The sequence below is a fragment of the Vombatus ursinus genome, unplaced genomic scaffold (assembly GCF_900497805.2).
Source record: "Vombatus ursinus unplaced genomic scaffold, bare-nosed wombat genome assembly UNPS02007284.1, whole genome shotgun sequence".
Lineage (NCBI taxonomy): Eukaryota > Metazoa > Chordata > Mammalia > Diprotodontia > Vombatidae > Vombatus > Vombatus ursinus.
Window position 1 is genome coordinate 17074067 of NW_020947062.1, and position 26414 is coordinate 17100480.

The 26414-nt window shown below is 40.3% G+C and overlaps 1 protein-coding gene across 5 annotated transcripts in view; it reads left to right on the top strand.

The window, feature by feature from the left end:
• The first annotated feature begins 10335 nt into the window (after positions 1 to 10335).
• The window catches only part of P4HA2 (prolyl 4-hydroxylase subunit alpha 2), a 53140-nt gene continuing 37061 nt past the window's right edge, over positions 10336 to 26414 (top strand). For 4 of the 5 annotated variants that reach the window (XM_027849171.1, XM_027849168.1, XM_027849166.1 and 1 more), the window contains exon 1: positions 10336 to 10423. The gene's annotated coding sequence lies outside the window, so the exon portion shown is untranslated. Of the gene's footprint in view, positions 10424 to 24977; positions 25203 to 26414 lie in introns of all 5 variants that reach the window. The other variant, XM_027849167.1, reaches the window with a different exon arrangement.

The following is a 26414-nucleotide window of genomic DNA, read 5'->3' on the forward strand; positions in this document are numbered from 1 at the left end:
TCTACCTTCTTGGCTCCGTCCCAAGATCAATGTTTTATCCATAAGGTAGTTTATCTCTTTTTATTTTGTGTATTTTTTTGTCTTTGCTTGATCTAATAGCATGGACATAACTTTTACTTTTGGGGATTCACCTGCTTCATAGTAAAGCCCTTCATTTTAAAATTCTATACATGTCTTTGTTTTTTAGGTATGTTTCTTGTAATCAACAGATAGTAGGGGTTTTTCTTATACATTTTTTTCACTCTTTTTTTGTATGTTTTATTAGACCATTTAAGCCATTCTGTATGCTGGGCTGTTTCCCTCAGGCTTAGTGGAAGGCCACATATACTGGTGTCCTGTCCCAGTTTCCTTTGTTCCTTAGTTCTCTAGCTCAGCTTTGTTTTAATACAGGGCTCTGCTATGCTATAGCCCAGACAGAGCAAGTTTCTGCCTTTTATTTTCCTATGGCAGAGTGAGGAGGGGTGTGTAACAGAGTTGAGTTCTGTTGCAAACCTGTGGGTTAGCTCATACAGCTCTGCTAAATATGGGAGCAGTTGAAGGAGAGAATGCTAAGTGACCATTTTAAGGGATAGGAATTAGTCTTCTCAGCTGTTAGTTCATTGGATGATTATGTTGATAAGTTTCTTGTGTCCTTCCCCATGGAGACAGTGGAAGTTGCTTTATTTCTTATGCCTAATGACTCTTTTGGAGAGATTTGAGATAGTGTGATGATTGGACAAAGTATCTAGTCCTGTGTATTGCTGGTTACATGGTGTGAAACTTTCTCAATACTTTTTAAGGAAAAACTAGTTTAACCTTCATAGGGGAGGTATTAGGATTTTGCCCCTACCACATAGCAATACCCTTGAGAGGTTGAGATTATTCTTTTAATGCTTTGAACTCCTCAGTCTTAATCATCAGTTATTGTTAATGTTTCCCTTATGTTTTTGACCCAATGATTATCCCTTGAATATCATTTAATCAATTAACTTTTACAAAACTGATATTTACTGAGAAGTTATAGTGAGAACAGAAGTGCAAACCACATCCTGCCATAATGGAGCACATCTCCCCTCTACCACCTTGATCTCTGGGGAGAGTGGGTTCAAGCTTACAGTGTTTGCTACCAAACATTCACCTCAAGTTTCTCCCTTGTTTGCAGAAGCCATTGTCTTGGTATCAAGCAACTACTGGGTTAAGTCAAGCAGTTTGTTAAGTGCTTTGGCCACCTGTAATTTTACCATGGATTCTAGTTCCTGGGCCCATAGTAATCTCCTGACTTTCCAATGCTTACAAGATCACAGCTTGGTCTCTTCCATCTTCTATTCTCCTTTATCTATGACAGGAAAGAATAGATATAATAGGGGTAGAAGAAATGGCAGAAACATGTGCTCTTGGCCACATGTTGACCCGAGTCTGGAGAATAGGTCACTGTCACTGTTTCTCCCTCTCTCAGCAATGGCAGGGCCATACATTTGCAGGTTCATGCATGTCAACTCTCGGCAAAAGAGGGCAGGAGGCCCCTCCCCAACCTGGAGGCTCATGGAAGCTCATCCTCTGTGCTTGACCCCTGGGAAGAATTATTTTGTATGCATTCTCAATTCTGGCTCAGTAGGCAGTCAAAGAGACATGCAGTGAGCAGACTGGAAACAGTCATAGAGTGCCTGAGCATGTTTGGAAGTAAAGAGCCAGGCTTGTTCATTTCACATTATTAAGCATTTCCAGAAGTAGGCTTGCCAAACATGCATGCTCCAAGGATTCATCTTTCTTGGTTAGTGCTACATTATATTAATAAAGATCTATTTTTAAAAAGAAGAAGAACTTGTTTTCTATAAATCTCTGGCCATTGCCGGTATTTTCTGACTCTCTCTTTTCTGTTTCAAATTCTAATAGGAAGTGACCTGTTTCCCTCAAAGTTCTCATCACTTTTACAACCCATTTCCAGAATAGCAGTTCTATTGATTGCTTCCATTACCTTTTGAAGGATGAAATTATTGTTAAGTAAACTGAGAATGTATTAATTACTCTGCTTTTGTCAGGGAGAGAATTCTAGCACATGTCTGAATAATTGAAGTACCTCATAACCACCATATCTTGCCTCTTTGCCAGCATTATGATCTATTTCCTGAACTAATCATTTTCCTTTTTCCTGTGCTCTATAATATATTCTGATGTCAATAGAATTTCTGTTTATATCTCTTTCAACCTTCACCCAGATGCTTTCCACCCTGTTATTCTACTCTGGCTCCTGAATTTCCTCCCATGAGTCTATCTTAATATAAAATATTGTCCCTATTACTTTCTCTTACTCTATCCTGTTCCTGTTGAATAAGATTTTTCCTTATTCAAAAGTATAGTGTTTTCATCCTACAACACTGTGTGTGTGTGTGTCTGTCTGTCTGAATGAGCTTGTTGCTATCATTTCCTCCAGATCGGAGAGACTCTATTTGTGAACAACTCGCCAGACTCTGTAAATTGCAGAAGGCCTTGTAGTTAGGGGTGAATAAACCCTCAGGTATAAAAAAAACTACTGGGGTAAAGTAAATCTCTGGGTTAATAAGTCTGGGTTTAATTAATTGCTTAATGAATAGTTCCCTGTTTGAAATGCTGGGAAAACTGAAAAGTACTTTGGTGGAAGTTAGATTTAGATCAACACCTTGTACCATATACCACACAGTAAGCTCAAAATAGATACATGACATGAATTTAATATTGATTCATTTGTGAAGAATTTATGAAAATACCAGGAAGAATTTTATAGGATAATAGAATATAGGTGAGTTGCAGTCTGTATTAGTGAAGTAATATCACTGGGATAAAGAATCCATTGAAATATTGAAATGTTCCCTATATTGGACAAAATAAGCTTTTTTTAAACTTCGACCCATTGGTTATATTCCTCAAGAACTAAGCAGAAAGTCATATTGGTCCAATTATCCCTAAGTTTTATCAATTTTTCAAGCCATCCTTGTTTGCTATCATTTTATCACCATCTTTATCTCCCTCTTCTGTATATGCTCCAATTTGACAATATCAGCATGTTAAACAGAAGAACCGAGTCAGGTACAGAGCATTGAGACACTTCATTTGAGGCGTTCCTTCCAAGCTGACATCTTTCTGTAACCATCTCTTGCTTGACTCTTCTTTGGGTTCAAGCATTCAACCAATTTTATATCTCTGTTCTTCTCAGATGTGGTATAGCCTGAGCTCCTCTTTGTATTCAGTTTCAGGTTTGTCTTATTGTCTTTCTACTACACCTTTCTGAGATAAATGAACTAATAGACAAGGTCAATAGCCTGCTCACCCAACTGTATGTCATTATTGGAGTAATTCTTCATTCTTCATTCACTCAGTTTTCTTCTCTTTTCTCCTTTTTCTTGGTGATTTAATAGTCTCTCATGAATTCAATTATCATCTTTATGTAAGTTACCTCCAAATCTATATATCCACCCTGAATCTGTTTCCAGAGCCCCAGTATCGTATCACCAACTCTATGCTGGATATCCCCTAGAAAGCTTATCATTATCTCAAACTCTTAATGTTCAAAATGGAATTTCCCCCCAGAAACCTACCCATATACCAACCTTTTCTGGTTGAGGGCATCACAATGCTTCCAGTCATTCAGATTTTTAATCTTAGAGTCATCATCAACTTCACTTTACAATGGACTTTGATTATTCTGGAAGAGTGAGTGAGGCTGATGGCTACTCAATGCAACTTCACTTAAATACAAGCAAGTTAAGACATCACCCCTGTGATATCATTGGCTTTCTTCAAAAATGGAGGATAAGCAATAACAACCTCACTTCCCACATATAATCAAGTTTACCATTACAATATTCTTCACATCCATCCTCTTTCCCCTACTCACATTAACATTACCTATTTCTGGCCCTTATCACTGATCTCTAGTAATAACCTCCTAATTGGTCTTGCTGATTCAGTCTTTCCATTCTCCAGTACCTCTTTCTCTTACATCTTCCAAAACAGGCTTCCTAAAACATAAGTCTGTCTTACCCTTCAGCTTAGAAATTTTCAGTGACTCACTTTTGTCTCTAGGTTAAAATGTAAACTTCTTTGCTTGGTTTTTAAAACACCATAATCTGGCTTCAGCATACCTTTTTTGGGATGGTAGAGAGGAAATAAGCCTTTATTAAGCAATTAACAAATATTATCTCAGTTGATCCTCACAACAACCCTGGGAGATAGGTGAAATTATTATCCCCATTTTACAGTTGAGGAAAATGAGGTAAATAGAAGTTAAATGACTTCTTTAAGGTCACATAGCTAGCAAGTGTCTGAGGTGAAATTTGAACTCAGGTCTTCCTGACTCCAGGTTCAGTGCCCTATCCCCTGTGCCACCTAGCTAAACTGATTTCATGTTATTTTCCTTTATGCATTCTCTATTCTAGTCAAAATTGCCTCCTTGCCCTTCCATCTCTTGTTTGTGTATCTTTGTATAGGTTGTTTTCAGGGCCTGTGCACCTTAACTTCTGCCTGTCATAATATTTGTCTTCCTTAGAGGTTTAACATAGACACTACCTTCTCCTGAAAACCTTTACTGATTTCTTCCCTTCTGTCCACCTTGTTAATGTTTTTCTCTCCTCAAATTATCTTGTACTTAGCATAGTAAATGTTGTGTCCTCCCATTAAGATGAAAGCCCCTTGAGAGCAGAGCCTGTGTGTGTGTGTGTGTGTGTGTGTGTGTGTGTGTGTTTGCATTCCTAATACCTAGGGCAGTACCTGGGCAGCTAGATGGTGCAGTGGATTAGAGCAATGGGCTTGCAGTCAGGAAGACTCATCTTCATGAGTTCAAATGCACTATCAGACACTTACTAGCTGTGTGACCGTGGGCAAGTCACTTACCCTTGTTTGCCTCAGTTCCTCATCTGTAAAATGAGCTAGGAAATGACAAACCACTCTAGTATCTTTTCCAAGAAAACCCCAAATGAAGTCGAGAAGAGTTGGACATGTCTGAATCGACTGAACTATCAGCACACACACACACATACACACACACAGAGGCCCTGCCCTCAAGGGGCTTTCACTCTGTTGGCCTACAGAGTAAAACACCTTGCCCATGTTGATGCACACTGGCAGTGCATAAGTTTGAATTCAGATTTGAATTAATGTCTCTTTTCATTGTATCAGATTTGGAATGGCCTTGGGTCAGAGCTGGGCTCTATTCCAGATTTGTTTTTCCTCCTTAAAGCTTAAGAAAGGGATCTTTTCACTTGTCTTTTTCTATGGTTCCCATTATTCATACATGTATTTCCATGATTCAGGAATCACACAGAGGGGTAATAGAGAATAATTTACACTCATTATCATGACTTCTGAGGTTTTCTCTTGACACAGGTGAGCCAATAAGATGCAAAAACAGAATGATACCGATGGCAAACTGCTAAGGTCCACTTCCTCCCCTTTCTTGCTGTCTCCATCAGATCTGATGAGTCACTAAAACCTAATGTATTTAATACAATGGACTGCCACCCGGCATAATCTGGACAATAGACATTTTTCATCTGATTTGTTTTCTCCATATGGCTAATCTCTTTTTAGTAGTAATGGATTTCATTGTGGAGGCCCTGTAAAGTTCTGGGGCTTGATACAAGCAGTATGATGTCATTTACAAAAAAGAAGTATTTGGAGAATTTCATCCCCTGAACATACATCTTTCTTTTTAATGCATCAGTTGACATTAATAATGAGTGTTTTGAAGAGACATTTTTGTTATTTTATTTTTCAGGGAATCGTGTATGATCTTTTCATATGCATGAAAGATTCCTTGTCAAAGAGACTTTAAGTCTGTTTTGCTCTACCAAGTCAAATGCTTTTTAATTTTTATATTCAAACCATATCTCATATTCCTTGTACCTTTCATTCAGTTGTTTGGAAGAAGTGCTGTACTCTAGTGAATTGCTTGTGAAAACCTACCTCTTTCCTTCTCATGTTTTTCTCAAGCCTATCTTTGGTATGTATATAAGTCATTCTTGCAAAAATTTTATTAAACTAAGAAAGCAAGTATGAGTCAATAGTTATTGCTGTCCTCTAAGTCACATTTTGAGCACAATAATATTGCTTGTGATTTTTTTCCCATTCTTTTAATAGCTTCATGTTCCAGAGGTATGTTTTAAAGTGATTCCTCAATACTTTCAATATTAGATCGTCTCCCACCCAGATTTCTTCAGTGTATACTTTGCCCCAGCAGCTCTTCTCAACTTTAACTCCTCAAGTGTTATTTGTGCTTTTGGGTGGGTGTGAGGGACTGAGGTAGTAGGGTCCAACTGTAGTGATTCCACTATCATAAATGATGAAAATAAATTGTTATAGAGATGTTGTAGCAAAGTACTTGAAACAGAGGGGAGACCCCTCAGTTGACGAATAGTTGAACGAATTATGGCATAGAAATGTAATGGAATATTACTATCTTGTAAAACAGTGGTGTTAAACTCAAATAGAAACAAATCCCTGTAGGTGGCATATTGATTGAGAAAACTACACATTAACATTATCCACATTACATTGTATTTTTATTTATTTTGTTAAACATTTCCCAATTACATTTAATCTGGTTCACTACACTCAGGAGTTTTCCTGCCACTGGCAGCTTGCTGGTTGTGGGTTTGACACCTCTGCAATGTAAGAAATGACAAAAGGCATGGTTTTGGAGAAATATAGGAAAACTGGTGTGAACTGTTGCAGGGAAATGAAACAAGACTTCATTATTTTCTTTTTAATATATATTATTTATTTTTAGTTTTCAACATTCACTTCTATAAGATTGAAATCTATTATTTAATTTAATAATTTAATCTACCATTAAATTCTAAATTTTCTCCCCATCCTTCCCCTCACTCCTCCACAAGATGGTGTGCAATCTGATATAGGCCCTACATAGACTACAACATTATTAAGATGGCTTTGAAAGATTCAAGAATGTTGGACTCATGGCTCATCATTGCATTGTCCAGAGAACAAAAGATGAAGCATGCTTTCTGCCTCCTAACACAGAGGTGAGCAGATGGACTCAACCTGCAGAATAATACCTTGTTTTGGATATGGCCAATGTAGAAATTTGTTTCACTTGAGTATGCATATTTGTTACAAGTTTTTTTTTTCTTTCTTTTCTTTTTCCAATGGGAGGGGAAGGAATGAGTCCCTCTCTCTCAAAAAAAAAAAAAAAAAACCAAACCAAAAACTCAAAGGGAGCTACTGAAGCATTTTTTAAAAAAAAAATATGCACAGAGAGCAGAAGGAAGGACAGGAGGAAACAGAAAAACAGGGCAACTTTGAAGGTTACATATTGAATTTATTATATACTTTAAAAGAAAAGCAAGCTGTACACAAGAAATTCTTGATCTCATGTGTAATACTTTCTGTTCTACTACGTATCTGGAAGTGCCCATTTTATTTGATGTGGAGTTTAGAATTTTCCAAAAAGAGGGAAAAGAAGTAAGCACAGCCAAGAAAATAGTCTACATAATCATTACAATGATGTAAATGAATAGAACAAGAACAACAAAACAGTAGAAACAGGTAATGGTATGAAATTATGACCAAATATGGACCAAATGAAGTGATATGAGAAAGCAACTCCTTCTTCTTTGCAGAAGTAGGGGAATATGGGTGGAAACAACAATGTTACTTCAGCAAAACTAATCAACCCACCAAAAAAGTCTGGTTTCTTCTTTTTTTGTACTTGGCTTTAAGGGGTGGATCTTTAGGAGAGGGAGGGATACACTGGGATAAAATACCAACAAAATTTACTTTTAAAGAAAAAAAGTATAGTAAATCGAAGTGTTACCACTTTCCAAAAAGCTAAAATAATATAGTCAGCAATCCACAGCAATTTTAGGAGATATGTTTTGTAGGCAAGAGTTGGGTGCAGTATATCAGCAGGGATGTCTTACATACAGTAACTGGTATAAAGATATAACAAAAATGTATGGTCAGAAAAGAAGGGGGAGTAGTCATGTAATAGGATTGAGAGATAACAGAAGGACAGCTTGAGAGGAAAGCCTCAAAGCATGTTGGGTAGATCTTTTATGGAGGATTTAGGGGAGGACCTGGGCAAGAATTAACAAGGATGTGTGGATTGCTTATAATCTGAAATATGTACTGATCTTTAACATACTGGACAATGATGAAAGCTTAATTTCACTCTTCCAGTTGTATTCCTTATTTTAACTTGAACGCCTGTCTCAGAGTTTTTAAAACTGTGGTGGAGGTGGGAGTATGGGATGAGAAAGTACCCTTAGCAGAACTGGGAATGAGAGGGTGGAATTGTGGAGAGAAGTGGAGCGTGTGTATGAGCACGGCTGCTGCATTGAGCAGGATCTGGGAGCCAGCCCAGACAGCCTAGACAGTACCGTAATTACCCAGTGAGCAGGCACTCTAGCCATACAAATCTTGGACCTAATTACTTTTCCTAGGATGGGACAGTTAGCCTAATGGCAATTCAAGGCCCTCACCCTAAGGACCTCAATGGCTCCATTCTGTGTTAAGAAAAGGCTTATACGGACCTCTGTCGTCAAACACCAAGCACATGACTGGCAAAGGATTTTAGAATCTGCCCTAGAAATCTTTCTGATGAAAGCTGTACATTTACTCCTCCAAATAGGGCTCATATGTAATGTGAAAATATGTGGATGTAAATGTAAATATGTGGATGGGCTCAGGGACTCACCAAGTGATTACACCTTCTAGTTATTTTACTAAAGACTCTGAAAAGAAGCCAGATTTAAATACACCTTTTATCGTGGGGACAAGGTGTCTTTCTTAACTTTCTTTGGTTCTTCATTCTGAGCTTTTAGTGAAGTGTGGTCCAGTGGAAAGTGTCAGAGGATCTGAGTTTGAATCCTAAGTCCTGCCACTTACTACCAGTGTGACTTTGAAGTAGTCACCTCTTTGAGCCTCAGTTTCCTTATATGTAAAATGAGGGGGTTTGGGGATGACCTCTAGGATCCCTTCTAGCTCTAAATATATGATCTAATGAAATTAAGAGCACAAACACTAGTGAATAGAGTGCAGGATCTGAAATTAAAAAGACCTGGTTCAGATCCTACTTCTGATAATAGCTGTGTGACTCTGGGCAGGTCACCTTCTATTTCTTCCTCTGTAAAGTGAGGAGGCTGGGCTAAGTCTCTAATGTCTCTTCCAGTTCTAAATCTGTGATCCCATGACCCATATCTCTTTTATATTTGTATGACTATGATTATGCACATTTGTCTCTGTATAATTATGTTTGTTTCTGCACCAGTAGTATCTAGGCATATGAGAATATGTGGGTGTATCCATGTGTGAACGAATATTATCTTTCTGAGTTCAAGCATGTCTTTCTGTTCTGTGAAGGTGTGAGCATGATCCACAAATATGTGAACACCAGTGTTTGCTTCAGGGAATCTGGAACACATTTGGTATTTGAGGTTGAATGTTGGGCACTTCTTGCTTTTGGCCTCAGTCACTGATGAGATTGTCAGATGTGCTTTTTGCCTCATTCATGAAAAAATAAGGCAGTAACACATTCAGGAAACATGGCAATTTGGTCATTACTTTTGGGAAAATCACAGTGTGAATCCTTAGGCTCTGGGAAGATTAGTGTCCATACAACGGGCAAGTAGCAAGGATACTCTGGGATGACTGATTGACATGTTAATGCTCCTGTTGGCCTTTGGTTACCACCTCTAATGAATAAGCTGACCAATGTGCTGTCTTGGAGGGATCTTTGGGAGACAATGATTCTCTTATTAAGCTTCCATCTAGCTGTCACATTGTTGTCTTGGGGCTGGGTTCAGCAAGTGCCTTAGAGGACGGTCCCCCATTTCCAGGAGGAACAGAATGAGAGAGAAAAAGAGAGAGAGAGAGACAGAAGGGAGAGAGAATAGTATAGAAGAAAGAAAACTAGATTTAGAGTATTCAAATCCCAGCTCTATTACTTACTACCTGGGTGACTCTGGGGGCCCCTCCAGCTCTAAAGCTATGATCCCTTTGAGAAGAATTGGGCGAGCCGGGAAGGGGGCTCTGGCCTGGGTCCCCCGGGTTAGTCACCTTTCCTCTCTGTTCTCACCTGCCCAGAGCAGTGTATTGACCCTTCTGCAGGGCGGAGGGGCTGGAGGGCACTGGGTTTTTATCAGATTATCTTGCAAGGCAGCTCCTCCGCACTCCTAGGTGTGAGGTCGTCGGGGTTTTGGTTGTCTAGGTCTGGCGGGCCGGCTCTGTCCCCTGCTTGCTGCTCCCTGCTCCAAGGAATACGGGCGGGGCTTGGCAGCCTGCCCAGGAGGGAGGGAAAGAAGGGAGGTGGGGGCTTTACGTGGCCGCTGCTCAATCTGGGCGGGAGGCGGAGCTGGCGACGAGGAAGAAGCCAGAGTGAGCCCGAGTCTGGCGGGGCCGAAGCTGCTAGGCTGCTGCTGCTGCCGCCGCCAGGGAGAAGTCGTCTGCTCAGGTGAGTTGCGCTCGGGGCCCCGGCTCTAGAGGGACAAATGAGGCCCCTAGCTGATGAGGTGTACCAGCCCAGAGCTCTTTCTCTCCCCCTGCTCCCCCCACCTCCGGTGATGCCGGCGCCCCCCGGGGGCCTGCTGTACTCTAGCCAGAGATGATCTCATAGCTGAGGCTCTTGGCCCGTCTCCCCACACGGAACCAACGAAACCAGGCGGCAGGCAAGCTCAGGGACCAGTTGGGGATCTCCAAGCACTGAATCAGACTGGACCAGTTCTGACTGGGTGGCTCTCTTTGCCAAACCTAGCACCCCTTCCTTAAGTCCAGTTTCCCTATAATTTTATTTATTGGTGTGCCTCTGCCTGTTAATCAGCCTTTCTGGGCTGGTCTAAGGAGAGGCAGGGAGACAGGATTCATAGAACTCAATGACCGCCGCTTTCTAGGTGTTCCATGTTCACTTCTTATTTATCTGATGGCTGGACAACTGTGGGCTTTTCTTATCCTTCTTGCCTGAGGGGGCAGAGGTGGGGAGATGACTGGACACTTTTCCCTCTTAGCTTAGAGGATGCCTGAAGGCTTGTCTTTTCCCCCTACCTCCTTCAGAGGCCTCCTCCCACAAGCGCTTTTGAATTAGCCTTGTATCTCAGCTTTGTCTGCACATGTAACTAACTGGGCTGTTGTCCAGATAGAGATGGCCAATGAGTCTATATCCTCCTAGCTGTAGCAAGGGACAGTGGGGCACAGTGATCAGAACTGAATTGGAGTCAGAAGGCTTGAGTCTGGGCAAGTCAATTAACTTCTTTGGAAGTTAAATTTCTCATCTATAAAACAAGGGGGTTCCAAATCTGAGTCTATGTAGAAATACTCCCTGAGGGCTAGGGAGATTTCTTGTGGGTTCTGGACATTTGATGAGTAGAGGCAACTTTCCCATTAAATAGCTGTTGCTTTGAACGACAAGTCCTTTTCTACAGAAACAGCCAGAACTGCCGCTATCCCCCCTCAGAACTTGTGATGAGTGTAGCCCTTATTACTTCAATTGGGACACCTTTCCTTGTTGGAGGCTAGAGCAATAGGGAAAGAACACACCTACAGAGCTATCTGTAGGCAAATTTTCGTAGATGTGGATTTATTTTTCCTCTTGGGACTGGAATGAGGAGAGGTGGGATGTCCAGATCTGTGATTTCTTCAGTATAGTGAACTCTTGGTGTGGAAAGCACCTTCACTGATGCAGATTAGCAACTCATCCTTAATTTACAGTCTTAGCCAACCAAAGGCACTGAGAAATTAAGTGTTTTGTTGGTTACACAGATACAGATGAGATTTGAACCCAGGTCTTCTAAATCCAAGGCCCGTTCTCTCCAACACTATCATGCTGTTTCTCAGATGTGGGGCTGAGTGAAAAAACATTGAAAATGACACTACAGCCTTTTCTGGGTGTCATAGCCTTTTTGAAGTCCCCAAAATCCTGGTATAAGAAAGGAATAAAATCTTCCAGGTGCCTGAAGCTAACATGCTGTGTCAGGGGTTTTATAAAAATTAGGCAGTTTTAAGCTGGTCAGAAATGACACCCTCCATCCCTCCGTGAGGGTCTGAGGTGATGTTCTGGGACAGGGTAAGAATTGGGGTCCTTCTGGATACCTCTAAAATTCTGTACTTTCTTAATGGCCTTAAATAGATTTTTTCAGTTTTCTGATTACTGTGGCTATGGAAAGAAAGACAACGCTTGACTTGTGCTAACACACTCTTTTATGGGATCCACAGGGGGCTCTCTCCAATTCACACGTGGAAGGTTTGGTGAGCAACTCTGCACTCCCTTATGTGATGTGGCAAGACTTCACTCTGGAAAGACCAAGTCAAGAAAGCACAGGATTAAAGAGTTCTTGTGCCTTCACAGCTCAGCAGAGGAAATTTAACTCTAAAGTGAAGAGGGAGAGGCCACTACTTTCATCAGTATAGGGAACTATACTCAAGGCTTGGTTGACTAGGGGTATTGCTTATGGAAAACTTTATTTCACAGGGAAGAAACTGGCTGGCAGAGCTGCAGAGCATCCCAGATGTGAATTGGGGGCACTCTATCTTCTCATTCTGAATCCACTCTAGTGTGTTAGTGGTAACATATTTTTCTTAGAGGGAAAAATTTTGGTTGTATTTGGCTTGGTCTATCAATGGGGTGTTCATTCAGTCTTTCATTTTTTATCTCTTTACTGCCTTTGAGACTTTCTCAACTATTGAATGTCAGAGTGATAAGAGGAGACTTTCCTACTCTCAAGGGGAAGAGAAGATTTATATGAAGGCACTAAATAAGACTGCCAGGTAGTATTGTGATCGTGACAAACGGATGAGAGACAGTAAGCAGCCAAGAGTTCAGAGGAGGGAGACATCAGTCAGGGTATTGGGTAAGACTTTGTAGAAAAAGTGGGATTGGAAGATGGCCTTGAAGGGTGAATAGAATTTGAAAAGGTACAAATGAAGGTAACCTCTGTCTCATTCCCCAAAGGGAACTTGAGTTGAGAAGTGACTGCTTGACCAGGTTTACGTGACCCTGCACTCTCAGATTGGAAGAAGAGCCTACATATAAAATACCCTGTAGTGACTCCTAGTTTGATCAGCAGAGGACATGCAGAGGGGCTGCTGTGCTCCTTGGTCCCAGGGATCACGTTAATATTTAATACTGTGCAGCTGGAGTTTGTCAGGAAATGTAGTAATGTAGACACAAAAAGGCATGTGTTATGCAGTGAGGCCAAAATGAAACTCTGAAAAGGAAGATTAAATCCAGGCATTTTAGGAAAATTAAGGACCTTGGGAAGGGAAATCACTTCTCCTTAGGAAGAAGTTTTTTCAGGTATTATTGGCATTGGTAGGAATGGGACATAGACTCCCTTTTAAACTTCAGCCATGGCAGGTGGGATGTTGTTTGTTTATTTTTTTCAATTACATGTGTAAATAATTTTTAACATTAGTTTTTTTAAATTTTGAGTTTCAGACTCTCTCCTTCCCTTCTTCCCCTCTTCTCCCCTTTCATTATAGAAGGCAGATATAGATTATACATGTACAGTTATACAAACATGTTTCCATATTATTCATGTTGTGAAAGAAAACATAGACAAAAAATTTTTAAAAATAAAGTAAAAAATATGCTTTAATCTATATTTAGACTCCATCAATTCTTTCTCTGGAGATGGATAGCATTTTTCATCTTAAGTTCTTTGGAATTAGTTTGGATTTTTGTAATGCTGAAACTAGCTAAGTCATTCACAGTTGATCATCATGCAATATTGCTGTTAACTTTGTACAATGTTCTTTGATTCTGTTCACTTCACTTTGAATCACTTCATGTAAGTTTTTTCAGGTTTTTCTGAAAGCATGGAATGTTGTTTGTAAAAGTTAGGCCTGGTTGGATCGGTTTTTATTCCTTTCCATGTATGTTAAAAGATCCATGGTCTCTGCCCAGGAGACAGATTACATAGAGACCTATTTTTCTGAAGGTCTGAGGAGAGTAACTCCTCGGTTACTTCACCAATGGGGAAGTGGTAAGATTCTTAGGCTAGGAGTCAGAACATTTGGCTTCTAGCTTTAACTCTGCCAATCTTTGGGCAGGTCATTACTCTGGACATCTGTAAAATGGGTACAATGCAAAGAGCACTAGATTTAGAGACAGCCAACCCAGATTAAAAACTGAGCTCTTTCACTCAACTTTCTGTGTGACCTTGGGTTTAGACTCAATGACCTTTGTATCACATGGTCCCTTCCAGTTCCAAATCTATGACCCTATAATCTGCCTTTGTTTTGCCCTAAAACACCTCACAGAGGTCTTAAGGATAAAATGCTGTAATTCAAATGAAAGGATTCTGCATAAAATTTGTCCAAATGTAAGGTATTAATATCTTTTTTTTTGGCTAAAGGCCTCAATTGAAGTCAGTTTGGGAATGAAATGGTGACATTATCCATTCAGTAAACATTTACGTGCTTAATGCCAGGCACCATACGAGATGTTCATTATATAGACATAGAAACGAAATAGTTTTTAATAGTCTTTAAGGAGGGAATAGTCTATTAGAGAAATAATATATTCACATAGAAATAAATACAAAATGTATATCAAATAAATTCAAAGTTATTTTAGTGGGAAAGGCACTAGAAGCCAAGAGGATTAGAAAAGGCCTCATGTAAGCGATGGAGCTTGGACTAAACTTTCATGGGCAAAGAGAGCCTTCTAGTCATAAGGGACAGCCAGGGCGCAGAGGAAAGAGATGGCCTCTCCTGTATAGGTACCAGCAAATGGGCCAGTTTGTCTGGAATGCTGAATGCACAAAGAAGAGCAATGAACAAGTAAGGTAGTCTGGAGCCAGATCATGAAGGGCTTTAAATGCCAACCGGTGGAGTTAGAGAAATTATTGACATTAAGGAGATTGGTCAGAAACATCCTAAAATACTTATTTCAACCAACCTGTCCATGGATAGTAGTATTTCTGGCTTTCTCTTGTGATCTCTAGCACCTGGACCCCTATGCTCACTGATAGGAAGAAGATGGGGTGGCTATTAGTGACTTCCTAGGCCACTGTGGCCACAAGATAGAACTCTGGGAAGAGGAACAAGGACATGTCAGCCACATACCCCACATTCTCAGCTTTTAGAGGTGCTTAGTTGCCAGCTCTGAGTGGTGGTTTTTGATTTCTGATAAGCCAGATTTTAGAGCATGAGCCTTACTGCCCAGGATTACCAGGGCAAGTCTGGGACATTTTGCCTTCTCAGAAGAAGTAATGTATACTCAATTTGGTTGCTTGTTTCCTTTGAAAACAAGCCTTGTCTGTAAAAGGGAGGGAGGAGGGAGACAATATTTGAGGAACAACGTGGCAGCTGGGGGTGGAAGAGTTGGCCAGCAAGTAAAGACAGTTTGGATCACCCTTGGCTCGTTTTGGAATTAAGTTGGAGATTTGCCTTAATGGCAGTTCATGTGAAAAAAAAAAAAAGAGCTGGACTTTTTATGTGGCCAAAAGATCCCTATGGTCTGGCAGCATGAAGCAGAAGCAAAAAGCCAATGTTAGCCTGCAGTATTAGAATCATTTTCTAGACCAAGGGAGCTCTGTGACTGGCTGACCACATCTAGAGTCAAATGTCTATTTCTGGGTGCCTTGCTTTAAGAGGGACATTAGCGAAGAGGACTGTGTCCAGATGAGGGGACTAGAAATTATGTCCTGTGGGGAATGGATGAAATAATATGAAGAGTTTAGAGAATAAAAGATTTAGAGGAAGAGATCATGGCAATTATTTAAAAATATCTGAAGTATTATATAGAAAAGGGAGTTTTATCTATAAATCAAATAACAATAGTTCTATGAAATTCTCTAAGGCCATGATCATGTTGTTCAGTCATTTCAGTTGTATCTGACTCCTTGCGACACCTTTTGGGGTTTTCTTGGCAAGGATACTAGAGTGATTTACTACTCCCTTCTCCAGCTCATTTTATACATGAGGAAACTGAGGCAAACAGAGTTAAGTGACTTGCTCAGCATCACACAACTCATAAGTGTCTGAGGCTGGATTTGAACTCAGGAAGATGAGCCTTCCTTGACTTCAGGCCCAGCACTCTATCCACCATACCAGCTGCCTGGTTTTATGAAATTCTCTGAGCCTTTAATCCTAGAGATGGTTCATTCCTTGTGGGAGCTGGGAAAATACATTCTTGGGGAGCAAACATCCTGGAGCTAAGCCGATCTTATTGCACCAGAGTTGGTTCCGTTTTTAGAGATCTGAAAGGACATGCCTGAAGCTGAGCTACAGGAGAGCTAACTACTGTTCTGTTCTAAGCAGTTTTAAGCTTATGAACGTCTATCTTCAACACTCAGGAGGACTGGATAGTCTAGCTAAGTCTGTGACGGTCAGTAGAGGGTGGGCTACCCATACCTGGGCTGATGTTTAAGGGCCTACATTGTTCCACAGCCTGTTGGTCTGGGTTTAGTTATTGGCTTCATTTGGGTTCTATTCTCTCTCTCTTTTTTTGATCTTTAATCCAATTATTTAATTTTGTCCTGCTGTTTCCAAGACCTAGTCCTGAACATTCGTGTGTGTGTGTGTGTGTGTGTGTGTGTGTCTATGTGTCTCTCTCTCTCTCTCTCTATATATATATATAGAGAGAGAGAGAGACTGCTGTCTTTTATTCCAAAGTGAAGCAAAGGGAGAAATCATAGAGTCATATCATTGACTTAGAGCTGGAAGGAAGATCAGAGTCCAAATAATTGAGATAATAGCTTCAGTACCTCTGCATTACCTCCTAAATAAATTCCAAATTTGGTTTGGAGGTTAAGGTCCTCCATTATGTGACCCCAACCTTGGTGGTCAGTGGCTAGACCTATGGGTCTTGGACTCAGGAAGAGCTGAATTTAAATCTTACCTTAAGTACTAAGCAGTTGTGCTACCCTGTAAATGAGGGCTGCACTGAATGACTTCTGGGATTCCTCCTAGCCCTAAGTTGACGATCCTATGATTTCTCCCTTTGCTTCACTTTGGAATAAAAGACCGCAGTATAGCCACAAATGTGTGTTTTTTTTCTTTTTTTTTGTTTTTTTGTTTTTTTACCTCAGATTCTACATATCCAAGATAACATGTCCTAGTGGCTCGAGGGAACTACCTGTAGGGCAGATTTTAAGGGGAGATCGGCCAAAATGATGAGTGGTGTGAGAAAAGAGAGAAGTTCAGAGAGCTTCCAAAGTGGACGGGACATTAGGGATAGGTGTCTAAAACGTGGACAGGAGCCAAGATCATTATTGCCAGTGGCTATGAGGCCAGAGAATAGATAAGAGAAGTGAGGAGTGCTGGAGCAGTGTGTTTTCTCTGTTGGATTAAAGATACAGATGCTTTGGTTATGGAGTCTGACATCTTACACAAATGTGCACTGAGTAGTCAGATAGAGAGAGAAGGATCATGTATCTAGAGATGTATCGAACCTCAGAGACCATCTAATTCAACCCTCTTCATTTTACAGTTGAGGAGACTGAGGTTAGATGACATTCCCAAGGTCACACAGTAGTTGTCACAGATAGGATTTGAATTTCAGTCTTCTGATTCCATTGTCCTTTCCACTGCACCAATCAGCCTCAAATAATTACCAAAGGTAATTAGATCTTTCCTGCTGAGTTCTTGGAATTAGGGATCATTCTTGCATCTACATGGTAAAGATCTCAGATGTTCTTCCTGATTCATCTAACAGGTGGGATGGTTCAAAGCTGCTCATGGGGGCGACCTGAGCTGTCTTGCTGCCCCATGACTGCCGTTGAAAATCTACTTTTGTGAATGTTGTCCTTATCTGTCGGACATGTGCTCTGTCATGGAGAAGCCTGTTGTGGAATCAGTGCTTCCAGTTTTCAAAATTGTTCATTTTTAGCACTCTGGTGTAGAATAGGATTTAGAGCACCAAGGGACATTACTTATTGGCTACCAGGAGGAGAACAAGGGAATGGCTTAGATATGATGGAAGGAAGCTTCAGTGGGTAGAGCTCTGGCCTGGAAGTCTGGAGATCTGAGTCCTAGTCCCAGCTCTCCTGCTAACTCATTATATGACCTTGGACAAGTCACTTCCCTTTCTGAGGCTGTTCTCTGTAAAATTCCTGCTACACCTCCTGCAGGGTAGGTTTGAAAATACAGTAGAATAATGGATGCGTTTGACTCTGGTCCTTTTGTGTTCAGGTTTTGATTCTAATTGGTGGAAGACAGAGAAGAAGCTCTTTTCCAGTACTACCTTTGGAAGTCTGTTCTGGCTTCATGGCTTCCTATTTGGCATATCTGTTGCATGGCTGCCTCTGTTTCTGTTTCTTTTCTTTAAAAAAAGAACTGATTTTATTCTGACTTAAGAAATAAAACAAGCATTTTCATAACATAGTAGAATAGAAAAAAACATGATTGTGGATGAAAATGTAAATCTATTATGTACAACTTGCTATTCCTTTTAAGCATATAACAAAGTTATCATGTAACTTTCTTTTTCCTTCTTCCCCCCTACCCCATGGAGATGGCTACCATTAGACACAAATATGGATATATATGTGCAAAATCATTCTATACAAACTTCTATTTATCAGTTCTTTCTCTGAATGCAGATAGCTTCTTCCTTCATATGTCCTTTGTAATTAATTTATAATAGTCAAAATGACTTAATCATTCAAAGTTGTTCTTAAAGCATGATTGCTGTTACACTGTATAATGTTATTTTGGTTCTGCTCATTTAGCTCTTCATTATTTCATGCAAGGACATCCATGTTTTTCTAAGATCGTCAAACTCATCATTTCTTATAGCACAGTGATACTCCATCACGATCATATCCACAGTTTGTTCAGGCATTCTCTAATTGACAGGCATCCTCACAATTTCCAGTTCTTTGCCATCACAAAAAGCGCTGCTATAAATATTTTAGAACATATAGATTCTTTTCTTTTTTCCACTAATCATCTTGGGAAACAAGCTCTCTTAGACACATTTAATATGGGGTGAGTAAGAGGTGGAAATCTCTGTGTGTCCATGATCACACATACATCTGTGTGTCTTGGGGGATGAATGTCAGGAAGAAAATAACTCATGCTTGTGGCTTTAGATGAGTGTTTGAGCATTTCGCCTGTGAAATGGATGTTTTCCATATATTGATACATATAGATTGTTTGGCATATAAATCAAGGCTTGCCCATAGGAGGACAACTGGTGGTGGCGTGTGTACAGTTTTGAAGGGTGTGGTGGTGAAAAATTGCCTGCATCTGGGAAACATCTGGCAGACATATTCAGAGTCTGCTCATAGAACATCTTTGAGGTAGGAGTGGGATGATAATTAGAAACTTAATGTATGTTGTTGTGAGTATGGGCAGGCGCCAGTGAGACTGGCTCCTCTCTTAAAGGAAAAATACATGTCAATGAAGGGCCATATTTAGTCTCTCATCACCATTTGCCTGGACTGTGGTAATATCTTCCCCATTGGTTTCCCTGCCTCCTAAGTGTCCCCTTTAGCACATCTACCTTTCTGTGCTTTGGCTGAATGGTGTGGGCTTTTTGTACTTGAATCTCAGCAGGAACCTGGAAGATCAAGGGAAACCAGAGGAGCAGGTGAAGCGTTGCACAAATAGCTGTACCTAGGGTATTTAGGAATAGGTGTTTGATTACTTTTGCCAATGGATAGGAGACTGATTCTGCCTTTGGGAGAATTATTTTAGCAGTAGAGAAATCTGGCTCCTGTAAGCCTTCAGCACATGTTGGACGCTGCAGCTATGTGAACAAGCCCTGTCTGTCACAGATGGCATTCGTGTTTTATAGCTATCTGGAGGTGGAGTTGTGGTATATATGTGTAACTCCCCTCTCGCCCCCTCCAGATGTCTTATATGTTGTAGCCATGTTTGGTTCTCACTCTGTGGTGGTGATAGTCAGATACAGCCATTTATAGTGTGAGCTGAAACTCTGGGAGCCATAGGTATAAAAGGATATTGCTAAGGTGGAGAGTGTCCAGAGAAGGGCAGCTGGGATGGTGAAGGGCTTCCAGTCCACGTCATGTGAGCACCAGCAGAAAGACCTAGAGACGTTTAGCCTGAAGAAGAGAAGTCTTGGGCTGGGAGACGTGGAGAGAGGAGGGGAGCATGGTAGCATGAAGTCTTTGAAGATTATCACGTGGTACGGGGAATAGATTTCTTCTGCTTTGCCCTCGAAGAGCACAGTTAGGAATAATTAGTGAAGTTGTAGAGAAGCAAATTTAGGTTTGATGTCAAGAAAATTTCCTAGAGCTGCCCCAAAGTGAAATAGGCTGCCTTGAGAATTGATAAATTCCATTCTTGGAGGTGAAATCTTCAAGTAGAGGCCAGACGAATTTAGTGGCTCCTGATAGTCCTTCCAACTCTCAAATTATTTGATTCTGTGACTCCATCCTGTCTGTTTAGGAGGATATTTGACAGCCCCAGATGTAATATGTCTGGTCTCTGGCACTAAAATCAAGATACAAAGGTAGAGTCAGCTCCAACATTCTAACCATTGAAAGAGGATATGCTTCCATCTCTACAGTCTACCGAAACTGCTCTCTTCAAAGTAACCAGGGATCTTCTAATGTCTAAAATCCAGATTTCAGTCCTTATCTTACCTATGTATCTTTCTGTGGTATTTAACATCATTCACCATCCTCTCCTTGATATTCTCTTCTTTCTTGGTAAGCCACAGTCCTCTGGCTCTCCTTTTTCTCTAACCACTCTTGACTGCTTCATTAGCTCCCTATCCTCCTGTCTCTGACCCTTTAATATGGGTGTCCCTCTCCTTTCTCTCTACTCTCTCCCTTGTCAACATCCTACCACTTTAAATTACCACCTTTATTCAGATAACTCCCATATCTGTTTCTAGTTCTGATCTCTCTCAGCCTCTAGTCCCACATTTCCAAATGCCTGCTGGACATCTCCATTTTAATGTCCCACTAGTACCTCTAACTCAGTCTGTCTAAATCTGAACTCATCATCTTACTCTCTAAATTGCCCCTCTTCCCAGTTGCCCAAACTCTAGACCTAAGAGTGACCTTTGACTTTTGCTTTCCCAGCCCCACCCTACTCCCATCCAATTAGTTGCCGAGTGCTATTGATACTACCTCCATAATCTAACTGGCATCCATCCTCTCCTTTCACCTCCTGCCACCACCCTAGTTCCACCACCAGTTTTTAACTGGTCTCCTTGTTCTCTGTTGATCCTTTTTCTAATCCATCCTTCACAGAACTGGCAAAATCAGCTTCAATGCACAGGATCATATCATGTAGCTCCCCTGCTTAAAAAACCTTCAATGACTTCTCATTACCTACAAGAGAAAACACAAATTCTTTTGAATAGCATTCAAGGTCCTCAAGAATCTGGCTCTAATTTACCTTCGTGTCTTATTTCACCCCACCCTACTTCCCCTACTCTATGCTATGAAATTGATGTTAATTAACTTTTCCTTGATCTTGTGCCACTTCTTCTGCCTCCACAAATTTGCATAGGTTATTCTCCATGTCTGGAATAAACTCTTGATTCCTTCTAGTTGAAAGTATTTTCTCTGTCCTCAAATATTCCTAGAGTATTTTGTCTGGATCTCCTTTGGTCCTATCACTCTGGACGTTGTGTCATATTTTGCTAGATACATGTTTCAATCTTCTAACTTTGCTCTCCAGACCCCAAACTTTTCTTCTGCTATTACCCAGTCTAGAAAGTTTGCCCTGTTCCTTTCAGCCTCTCCACATTCCTTCATAGTCCAGGAAATCTTTGATGGTTAAGATTCCCAGTGTCATCTCCCTTTTTGCAAGTACTCCCTGTGCTGAGAGTCTGTGTGACTTCACTTAGTACTTGATTAGATGAACTTTTACACACTGTTCTCAAGTTGTTTCTGTAATAAAAATTAAAATGACATCCTTAAGATACTATATTACTTTTACATAGTGCTTTAAAGGTAGCAAAGTTCCTTACATGTTGTTGTTCATTTGTTTCAGTCACGTCTGACTCTTAGTGCCCCATTTGGATTTTCTTGCCAAAGATGCTACAGTGGTTTGTCCTTTCCTTCTCCAGCTCATTTTACAGATGAAGAAATGGAGGCAAAGAGGGTCAAGTGGCTTGCCCAGGGTCACACAGCTAATAAGTGTCTGAGCTGGATTTAAACTCATGTCTTTTTGACTCCAGGCCCAGCACTCTATCCACTGTACCATCTAGCTGCCCTGTTCCTTACATACATTATCTCATATGAACCTCAAAACAGTCCCATGTACTGGTACCATAGGTATTATTAGCCCTATTTCACAGTTGCAAAAACTGAGGCTCAGAGAGGGTAAGCGATTTGCTCAGGTGGACATAGCTAAGTGGAAGAAATGCACTTTGAGCCCAGGTCTTCTTGACTCTGAGGCTAACATTTTGTGCATTATAACACAGTACCCTTCTGATGTGAATCTTGTTGTTTCAACTAGATTGTGAGTTTTTTCAAGCTCATTGCAGCTTTTCTGCTGTCACTCCCACAGTGCATGCAAGGGGCATCAGAATCTTTTTCACTAGCTAGCTTGCTGTCCTGAATCAACATCATGGTCTGTACATCACAGGGGCACCAAATGAGCAAGACATAGTGAGCAGGTACAACCAACTGTTTCCCCTGCTATCAACTTCAGAAGTTAAGAATTAGCACATATATCCTAGAATCCCTCGAAAGTGTGTCAAGATCTGTGATTTTATTGGTGTGAGAAAACTCCCTCTGCCAATGCAGATTGGTGTCTGCTCTGCAACCTTTAGTCTTGGACAGTTTCCTAGGGCCCTGGAGAAGTTACACGATTTGCCTTGGGTCACACAGTTAATATGTGGCAGAGGAGGACCTTGAATTTTGATCTTCTTGACTCTGCGGTAAGCTCTTATCCACTGCCACATTGACTCTCTAGCCACGAATTCATCTAAATCTCTTTTAATGATGCTTGGCTCAGGCTGTACCACATCTGAGGGTATCAATTTCCATTCAATTATTTCTTTTTTTTTCTTCAATTATTTCTAAATTTACATTTTGAAGATTCCAGTGAGTTCCTTTATCCTTGTAATCTAAGTCTGGTGACAGTCAATGTTTCCCTTTTCTGTCCGTTCCCTTTGTGATTGGATAGATGTTGACCCCAGCCCCTCCCAAACTATCATCTTTCTAGACTGAGCAGGGGAAATAGTCGGTTGAAAAACTTCCCTCAGCTTTTCAGTCACTTTACAGTTAACATTTTCACATTGTGGAGGTTAGGGGTATGACACCCCCTCACCCTGGAAATCTGCATAAAATTTTTTGGCCCTCCATACCATAGAAGAAATCTGAATTTTTTTCTTTTTCTTTTATGCAGTGTTTACAGTACTTTATTGTAAAATGTGGGTTAAGTATTTGGTCATAGGCTATATTATACAATACTATACATATATTTTATGCACTTCTGAGTTTCTAAAATTTTTTCTGTGTTGTCTGCTGGCCTCTACGTGTTGTCTTTGGCTTCTGCAAAACTCCCCCCAATTTCCCACTTAATTTCTTGTGCTGCCCCGTAATAGATCAAAACCATGATGGGGAATACTGTGATATGGAAGGGATAATTGTATATAGCAGCCCCTTTTCCTCATATGAATCACTTGAAAGACTTGAGCCGACCTTCCCTGGACTTTCACTGGCTCAGTAAGTTCTGTGAATTTCAGCTCCAGATGTGTCGCAGTGTTAACATGCATGGATGCACATAAAAGCATTTGCTGATTGCTTTCTAGTTCCCTTGCTGATGACATAGAGCATTGTTGGTTTGAGGGAAAGTCCTGTTGGGGAATAAAATCCAGTGGACAGCTGGGGCTTGGCTGGGACTTGAGCTTTTCAATGTTCGTCATGAAAATCTGCATGAGTGAGAGCACCTTGTTCAGCTAGCCCTTGAGGAGGAAATTCCTAAGGAATTATTCACCACAGAAAGTCTGAAATGCCCAACTATTGTAAATCAAGTCCCATGGAAATATCTAATAGTCAGATCTAATAACAAGAAAATCTCATAGCAGCATTGTTTTTTCGAGCAAAGAACTGGAAACAAAGTGGGTGTCTAACACCTTGGGAATAACTGAACAAATTATAATATTTGAATACAATGGAATATTATTATGCCATGAGAAATGGTGAAGAGGATAAATTCAGAGAAACCTGTGAGGAATAGTATGACTGAAATAGGATCAATGCAGTGAGCAATTATGCCTCCAGAAGACTAATGATAAACCAGACTTTTCACCTCTTAGCAGATGAGTTATAAACTTGAGGAACAGAGTGTGCCATATGTTTTTCCATCTAGCCAATGTGTGGGTTTATTTTGGGTAACTTGCTTGGTTTTTTCATAAAGCAGAGCTTTTCTTTCTTTCTTTTTTTTGTGGGGGAAGGCACAGGGGTTAAAAGGAGTTACAAGAGAGAGTATATACTGAGGGAGGATTATGATACTGAAAAAATAGAACAAAAGAAAATAAATTAGCAGAAAAATGAAGAAAGAAGTTTAGAAAGAGACACAGAAAAGCAGGACAATATTAGAACTGTAAGGTTAAATTTGAATTATATAAAAAAGAGAAAACCAAGCTTTCTGTAGTAGGGGGAAAAGACAAACTGCATATAAAAAAAGTTCCATATACAATCCCCCTTTCTATTATCCTTTGAATATTGAAATGTACATTTGTTAATAGTAAGTTCATAATTAGAATTTAAAGGATATTAAAGATATTATCTGGAATAGAATGAAACCTCCAGAGGAACCCTGTTGTTTTTAATTAGAGAAGCAGGGCATTTTGTCCAGCCAAACTGACCTTGCTATTCCTTAAACTTGACATTCCAACTACGTCTATGTGCACAGAGATCTCACAGGCTGTCCCCTATGGCTAGAATGCATTCTCTCATTTCTACCTCTTAAAATGCCTAGTTTTCTTCAAAGCTCTGCTCAGTAACTGCTTTCTACATTGGTCCTTTCCTGAATCTCTCCCACCTACTAGTGCCTCCGAGTTGCTTTTTATTTCTTATACATGTTGTTATGTTATCTCCAAACTTGTCTTTTTGAGTTGCCATTTTTTTTTCCAGAAACACGGGATACAGAGCTTGCAGGAGGTCTTGAATGTGTCAAGGAAGAAGCTCCCTCTGAGCTGACATAATTTGTTGTTGCACCCCAAGCTGGACTCCCTGTGTGTCCTTGGGAGGCAAGATAGGCACCAGTCAGTCTCGGCTAGGCTGGGATAATGCTTGTGCAGCTGAGATCCTTTGCAGATAAGCAGACCCTTTGATCTTCATAATCTAGCAGTTCCCAAGGTAACTTTTGGTGATGGCTTTTGCCATCAGCTTCTTCCTCCAGGTGGAGAGTGATCTTTCTCCCACCATTGCTGCATTATTTCCCCTCCCATGTTGCACCCCTTCCTGGTATCCCCTCCTCCCTTTGTCCTGCTATTACAAAAATGCAAACTTCTATAAGAACTGAGAACCCTTTGGGTTTCATTTCTCTTGTAATAAACCTGGTTTTCACGTAAGTCTCATGAAGTTGTGATTGCCTGTTGCCAATGTATATATTTGTTTTGGGTTCCTTATTCCCTTAGGTACTAATGCCTTCTCTTCTCAGAATCCCTTCTTTAATTCTGAATTTATCCTCTTATCTACCTAGTTGTTTACATGCTTTCTCACTCTTTAGAACATAAGCTTTTTGAGGGCAGAGACTATGTTTTTGCCTTTCTTTGTATGCACAGTGGCTGGCAGGTAGTAAGCCCTCAATAAATGCTTGTTGACTGACTAACATATGTGTGTATTCTGTCTCCCCTTATAGAACGTAAGCTCCTTAAGGACAAGAGACTCTTTATGTCTTTATATCGTGAACCCCAGCATAGTGTCTGGAACATAGTAGGTACTTAATATGTGCTTGTGGATTGATTAACAGGAAATGACCTGTCCAAGGTCGCAAGCTAATGATGCAGAGCTCCCTTTGGCTAAAGTGCAAATCTGACCGTGTCACCTCCCCACTTATTCAATAAATTATAAAATCTTTGACTTTTTTCAATTTTTAAAAACATCTTTATTTAAAGTTTTGAGTTCCAAATTCTATCCCTCTCCCCCTCACTGAGACTAAGCAATTAGATATAGGTTATACATGTGTAAGTATGTACCACATTTCCATATGAGTCATTTTATACAAGAAGACTCAAATAAAAGAAAAAAAAATGAAAGGAAAGAAGTAAAAAATAGCATACTTCAGTGAGTATTCAGTCAATATCAGTTCTTTCTCTGGAGGCAGATAGTATGCTTCATCATTAGTCCTTTGGGATTGTCTTGGATAATTGTATTGCTGAGAATAGCTAAGTCATTTACAATTCTTCATTGAACAGTATTGCTTTTACTATGTATAATGTTCTCTTGGTTCTGTTCACTTCACTATACATCAGTTCATGTAAGTCTTTCCAAGTTTTTCTGAGAGCATCTAGCTCATCATTTTTTGTAGCACAATAGTGTTCCATTACTATTGGTTGCATATACCAC